Here is a 7,636-nt window from a genome sequence, read left to right on the forward strand (position 1 = left end):
TAAGATCCTGCATCTAAGGCAGCAGATTTCAAAAAGGAAAGTATAGGCATCCCAGGAAGTGTGCAAGATGATTCACTGGGGGCAGTAGAATACCTACTTTTTTTTTAAATTTATTTTTTATTTTGTTCATCTGATCCTGTGCGGGGCTTGAATTCACAACCCTGAGATCCAGACCTGAGTTGAGACCAAGAGTCAGATGCTCAACTGACTGAGCCAGCCAGGCGCCTTGAATACCTACTGATATCTCTTAAAAATTTTTTAATATATATTTTTGTATGCATCTTATAGAATATTAAATCTAATAATATAGTAGCGAGTTTATAAAATTTATGAATGACTAGTTAAGTAAGTAATTTTGTTTGTGCTCAAAAAGTTGCTTTTTTCATTGATGGGGAGTTTATCCCTTATAGCTAATAGTATCGAAACTTTCTTATGCATACAAATCACCTGGAGAAACTTGATTTTTCTGTGCTCCGTGCAAGAGAGTTTAGAATTTGGGGAATTGGTTCACACTATCTGAGCTCACAGGAGACTGATTTATAAACCAAAATGCCAAATTTATAATTTTCTGATAGCTTGAAAACCAGACTTAGCATTTATACATATTAGGCTTATTTTTTTTTTTTTTTGGACAAAGTAATTTCTCTGAGGATGGGAAATATCAGACAAAAGGCTTGATGAACCTTAAACTAGAAAGAAAATTTGGGGTTCCTAAAGGCTGTTTGCAAGAAGCCAATGCAGTGTAGTAGTGGGTTATTCTTGGGATAGAATAGTGGCTAACGGTGTGAATTCTGGTGGCCAGACTACCTGTGTTCCAGCAGTGACCCAGCCGCCTCCCAGCTGCAGTGTGACCTTGGGCTAAGTAAGGAACCTCTTTGTGCCTCTTTCTCCATCTGTAAAATGTGGACGCTCATAGTTTATACTCACTCTGAAAATGCTTAGATCAGGGGCTGGCACAGGCTAAGAAACCAATCAATGTTGGTGATTCTTCTCTATTCTAAGCATGTTTCTTCCTAAAGAATTTCATTTTCGTCTAGAATCAGCAACTCCTGGAGGGATAGTCTTATCACTTAACATCCTCTTTTCAATATTCCTCAATTTCGTTTGGTGCCTTTGTCATTTCAGTATCTGAATCCCTTATGGGACTGGGATTCTTTCTGTATCCCCAGAACCTATCATGATGCCTGGTTCTGAAACACTGCCCTTAAGAGTTTATGGCTTTACATGTGCCTTAGAGCAGGTCTTTGGATTGCAGTTCATTTGGTCCAAATTGTATTGCTTTTGGCCAAAGGCATGAGCAGACTTAGAAAGAAAAGTATAGATCCCAGTTGCCAACTCAAAAGCTTCGGAGTCTAGCAGGTGGTTCCTTCTGGTGGGTGAAGAAGGCGCTGGTGGGGTGAGGGGAGAGCGGTGCTGACCTAGAGCATTTGTGCCCCAATAAAGACATCCAGATTTAGATTTCAGAAACCTGTGCGGGCCAAGCAAGATCTCTGAGCAGATTTGGGGTCTAATTTTTGAGCTCTGGTATAGATCAAGATAGGGCTAGATAAAAATGTACAAATATGTTTTATTGCTTCTCCTACAGTGTGAATTTAAGGGCTAGAACAGTGTCATTTCTCTCTGTGTGAAACCTCTCTCTCCAGGCCCATTGTAAAAACGATGAGAAAGCCCTTCTCATTTCGTAAAATGAGTCAAATCATTTACATAACCAGTATGTTAAGCGCATTATCAAAAGTAAGTCCGAGTTTAAATGCTGCTATGTATAAGTAAGGGCTCATAGTTACTGCTAAACGTTTCTCTCACTGGGTAAGTTTGAGGGTGAATGTTTCCTAATGCCAAGCACCTTCTGTCATCAGTAATGCTTCTGCAGGTCGTATTTAATGGTGAGTTAACTCCCAGGAAAACTCAAGCATTTGGCTAATCTGTCCATTGTCTTTTAGACACCGAACTGCATTTTCTGAACTTCTCTAGAGTTCAGGGGCTCTTCTTAACCAATCTCTCTTCCTAGCTGCTCACAGGAGCTTGCCCACAGGAAATGAGATGTATCTTGTGACCCACTATCTGTGGTTGGGGCTCACTCTGCCTTTACGTCACCCCAGTAATTACAAGTGACTGTGGCAGCAATTAGAATTTGTTCACCAAAGATGAAAGGCTTGTCTGGTCAGCTCTTCTGGCAAGTGTCACCTCCCACAATGTTGAGCGTATCTTGATTTTGTTCATCTGATCCTATGCATCTCTCGTTACAAGACCTGCTAGCGAAGATGTTTATGTGGCCCTTGGGCATATTTTCTCTCTTCCTGTTTGGCTAGTGCCATCTTGATTACCCTGGAATTTAGTTGAGAATGGGTCGGACACCTTAACCTCCCCCACCTCTGTCCCCAGCCTATCTTCTCTCCCTCCTTCCATCAGCCAGCCAGAACGGGCATGTTGGAGAAAGAGTGAAAACATGGATTAAATAATACCAGGCAATGTTTGTTGATTGCTCACCATACAGTAGGAACTGTGCTAAGTGCTTTATGAGCAGCATTTCATTCCATCTCACATATCCCCAGGAGGTAGGTTCTATTCCTGTTTCCACTTTACAAAGAAATGGAGGCTCAGGGGAGGGTTAGTGACCTGCCTGAGGTCATATAGCTCTAGGTGGCAGGGTCAGTCCTTGAACAGGGTCCTTCTGCCTCCAGAACCCACCAGGTTATACTGGGCCATCCTCAGAGGTGGCTAAAGTCCAAGGCAGAGGCAGCTAAGTCTAAACAAAGCCTGGGGACCAAGAGGAAGGGACTACTATTTGGGAGAGATATTGCTTGGAAAGCATTGCTAGGAGGGCCTGGGGGAGGTTGAGGGCTAAAAAGTAAGCCGTCTTGGGTAGGGGAGAAAATCAGGAGGAAGCAGGCCTACTGAGCAGAGTCGGGCCAGGGAAGCCAGCGCTCTGTGGCAGGGGTGCGGGTGAGAGACCTGGTGGTAGGGGAGGGCTGCAGGGAGGGGAGCAGTGGGAGGTGCGGGAATCCTATCGCAGGATGACCTTGTTCTCCCATAGAAAATGGACCGCGCGCACGCGCGCGCGCGTGCGCGTGTGTGTTTGTGTGTTTGTGTGTAGGTGGAGGGAGATGGGCTTCATTACAGCACATGCTCAGCGTGGAGGCAAAGCCTGCCCTTCTTCCATTTAGAGACAGTGCTGTGGGGAGGGGCTCTCCTGAGGACTGCTTTTCAGCTGGGGGAAGTGCATGACCCGCCTGACCCAACAGTGTGGCCCAAGAGAACAGAGGAAAAAGGCTTCCTGTGTCAGGCACTTCTGGGAACCCCAGGAACACACAGCTGTGCTTCCCTCCCTTCCACTTCAGCCCCATCTTCCCTGCCCTCTTGACCTCGTGCTGCCAGAGAGGGTCCTGCTACCCAGACACAGCTGGGAGTGTCTGAGGCCAGACCTCCAGGGACCTGAGGAATGCACAAAGCCCTCCACTCAAGCCGGTTGGAAATAAAGTCGTTTCTCACCCTCTGAATAAAGTTTCTCTAGGAACACTGGTCCTAGCTGAGTGACATGGCTGGTCTGGGCTGTGGGTCTCCCAGCACACCTCATCCTCTGGAAATTCATCCTTCTGAGGAATTCTTGAAGAATGCAAAAGAGTTAGGTACCCTCTGTGACCCTGCTCCCTTTTCTGGTCTTTTATAAAGCTCTTTGGTGGAACCACTCCCTGCACTGTACTCTGGTCAAACCTCTCCTTACAAGAAATCGTGTTAGCGTTCTCCATCCCCAGCAGCCTTCTCCAGCACTGGGCCTGTACTGGCCTGTTAATGAAGCTATCCACCCACGCCTTCTACTTTCTGTGACTCTGTTCCAACATCCAGACTTCCCATGCCTGGAACCAAGCCAGCAGTTTGATTTTAATAGGAGCTTCTAATCATTTCATATGCGGGTTTGGGCTAGCCAGAGACAAGGAAATAAATGTTCCACATTAAAAAAAAAAATCAGTGTCTTTTTGCCCTACTTCCACAAGTCACTAGGTTCCCAGGAACTGCTTATTTGTGGCCTGGCCATGGACATTAATGTCTTAATGTAGGTGAGGTCTCACAGAAATCAGAACTCTGCAACAGGTAGCCCTTGTTAGAGGGGGCACAGGTGAGCTGAACTGATAAGGAACGTTAGCTGAGCCTCATAGCTGCTTGTTACCAGCTTCTTAGCAAGCCTTCCTACGTACTGGGTAAGTAAGGCGCAAGACCAAGGCCCCAGTTGAGGGCAACAGAATTGATAGGAAGTCTGAAGGGCTGAAGGTTCTGGGATGGTCAAACAGCTTAAAAAAAAAATTTTTTTTTTTTTTTTTTTTTTTTGTTATTGAAGTATAATTGACAAACCATGTTGTATTAGCTTCAGGTGCACAACATGGTGGCTCAACAATTCTATACATTACACAGTGCTCATGATGGTAAGTGTCGTTGCCATCTATCACCATACTACGTTATTACAGTATTATTGACTATATTCCCTGTGCTGTACTTTTCATCACAAACAGCTTTGAAACAAGGCCAAGCCCTACCTGTAATGAACTGAGGGAGTGGCTATCTTCAATCAAGGTTAAAGGTGGACAAGAGCCACACACAACCATGACACCCACCCACCCAGACTCTTTGGCATTCCTAACCCCTTTATAGACAACCACGTCTCTATCTCACCACAGAAACCTTCAGGCCATCTTCATACAGACCCTTTTCTTATTGGGGTATAGATTTTGATAAAGAATTAAGATAAATCAAGACCTTACTCCTTTTTATTCTTTTAAGACACATATATTGAGCACCTACTGTATGCCAGATGTCATGCTAGGTTGATACAGAGATGAATAAGACTATCTCTGCCCCGAGCCCACAACCTGGTTAGTGGGAGGGAGGGGGAAAACAAGGGTAGACAATGAGATGTGATGATGCCATGACAGAGACTGTAGAGTGGAGGAGGGGTGTGGGGTAGAGAATCAGACAAGGTTTTGGAGGAATGGACACTTGAGCTGACACTTGAGTGAAGTGACATTCTTTCCAGTGATTCCCAAACCCTAAATCAGTGGCTCCCTGTTTTGTGACTTTAAAATAAAATGTTCTTAATTACACTTGAATTTTAAAAAATTAATTCATTAATTAAAAAAAATCCTTATGTCAAATGTCCCTGCTTCTTCTCAAGAAGGAACTGTTTTGCGTTGAGTGTCTCAAAGCATCACGCTTCCACATTTCCATCTATCTGAAACTTGCCTTTTGGCTATGGGGTCACCACAGTCAGCAGTCTTGGCTTTGCTGAGCAACAGGTAGAAGAAGCTCATCAGGTTCATAGCAGCAAGAGATACAGATTCTTAGATGTCAAATGGTGCGTAAGAAGTAGGCCAGGGGTCATAGAACTATGTGTTTTCTTCAGTGGTATTCAGGGAGTGGAAGCCTAAACATCTTGTCACATTTAGGATGGGAAGAGAACGTGTCAGAACAGTAATGCTTAAAACCCAAGCATATCTTCTTAAGGGTGAGTTGGGGAGTGATCTAAGATTAGCATTGATTTAAGGATTATAGGGAGGAAAATTTCACCTACCAGAACATACTGTGGGCTAAGCCATTTAGCCAGGTGGATCACTAATGGTGATGGGATCCTCTGGGGGATTTCAAGGCTGAGCATGAAGCACATCAATGATTATGGGACTAGTAGACAGGAGGTGGGTGATGGAGGAGTAGTCTCTCCAAGTCATAAGATCATGGCAGTGTGTGAGCTGCTAACTTTTCCTATCTGTAGGAAATAGAAGGCTGACCTGCTAGTGAGATACGCCTGGGTCTATTCCATCTTGAGGTCAAATTGCCCAGAGAGGGACACAAAGACCTCAAGTCTAGAGCATGCAAGAAGTGATGCCCCAGGACCCTCATCTGATTGAACTCCATGTCTTCTTTTATATTCTAGTTATTATTTTATAATTCTGTGGGAAAAATTATCAGTTTGTCACAGTTTAATGTTTAGACCACATTCAGAAATACATATGGTATGCAAAGCAAGAAATATTTAAATTAGAAATCACTTCCTCCCTTGAATACATAAGTTCAGTAGAGAAAAGATCATAATTACAAGCAAGCAAACCACCCAAATGTATATTAGTGTTTAATCTGTCAATGGAACACCATATCCCTGTGTCTTCTCAGGTGTTGAGTACATGGGTATTTGAAGTCTTCTGAGAGAAGACCGCATTCTTGTCTTCTCTATGCTGCTAGAAGCCAGATTGTTGAGTGAGAATCCTAACGGGGTCTTACCCACATGAGAAAGTATGAGTTAGCCAAGAAATACAATGATTTAAAATTGGTTTGGGGAAAAATATCCCTTACAGCCCAGGTTTATGAAGGCCAAGTGCATCCCCAGTCACCATTTTCTCTGATGGTTGTTCTCAAGTGGTATAGGTTTATTTGGGATTGCCTGGAGGTGGAGAGGTACATCTCCCATATCCCTTGTTTTCAAAGAAGCACTGTTACATAATCTTCTCCAAATTCTGGGACCACTATTATCAGTCTGTAATTAAGGGACTTAAGAAGCCTGCCATTTTGCAATCTACCCTCACTGAGCAGAATGTTCTGTATGGAATCTTTACAGTGTATTTGGCTTTCTATCCCATTGTCTCAATTTGGAAAGGGCAACGGCGTAGATAAATGCTTCCTTGCTTACTGATATGGAAGGTGGCCCCCGGGTTATCTTCCTGAGGACCTCTAACAGAGTCTGTGGTTGATTTCTAATAAGGAGGGGAACTTGTGTCTTAAGTGGCAAAACTTTCTTATGAAATGTCAGAAAGTTTGGTGAGGGTGTTTTAGCTTGGGGGTACCTGGTTCAAAGGTTTTCAGCTTCAGGGGAGGAAAGAAAGGGCATGGCATCTAAACCCCCAGGGCAGCTCCCATCTGCCAGGTTGCAACCAGATCTGATTCTGCTGAGCTATCAAGAATGCAGGAGGAAGGAGGCCTTCAGGGCAGCAGGGCTATGTTCTGAGCAAGGATTTAGAGCTGCTGAGTTGTGGATGTTTTAGGTGCTTGTATGAGAGGAAAAGACTCCACTGTGAGTTCTCTGAGGTAAAGGATGAATCCTGCAAGGCCCAGCTCAGAAGTCTGGGAGAGGCTGTGGTTACCTTTGGTTAGGGTTGGATGGGATACAGTGGCCAAGCCTTTGCTTCAGGCAGGAGGGGAGGCAGGCAGAGCACTGCTATTGGCCAGTGTTGAATAGGCAATCTCAGCCCTTCTATTGGTAAACAAATATCATTTCTTAATAAAAATTGTTTCTCCAGAAATCGTTCTGAATCTCCTTCTTATTTCGTCTAAGTCCCAAGAGGAACTGAAGTAATCAGGATAAGCTTCAAAGATGTCAGTAATAAGAATGATGGTGATAGGATGGCTAATATTTATCAGATATGTTCTTTGTGCCTTCAAGAGGGGTGATCCTATTTTCATTTTACAGAAAAGGAAGATGAGTCTCAAAGGTTGCTTTATTTGCCCAACGTTACACAGCTCATAAGTGGTAGAGGAGGGGTTTGAAGTTAGGTCCTTCTTGACTCCAGAGTCTATGCTCTTTTGGCCTCACAAGGATGCCTTTAATGAAAGTGTGTGTGTGTGTGTGTGTGTGTGTGTGTGTGTGTGTGTGTGTGTG

General features: G+C 44.1%; 1 protein-coding gene across 8 annotated transcripts in view; it reads left to right on the forward strand.

Annotated features, from left to right (window-relative positions):
* ANKRD44 (ankyrin repeat domain 44) overlaps positions 1 to 7,636 on the forward strand; it is a 321,875-nt gene that overhangs the window by 141,169 nt on the left and 173,070 nt on the right. The gene's annotated exons all lie outside the window — the stretch shown is intronic.

The sequence above is a fragment of the Callorhinus ursinus genome, unplaced genomic scaffold (assembly GCF_003265705.2).
Source record: "Callorhinus ursinus isolate GAN/ISIS: 27379988/994484 unplaced genomic scaffold, GSC_fseal_2.0 scaffold2, whole genome shotgun sequence".
Taxonomy (NCBI): Eukaryota; Metazoa; Chordata; class Mammalia; order Carnivora; family Otariidae; genus Callorhinus; species Callorhinus ursinus.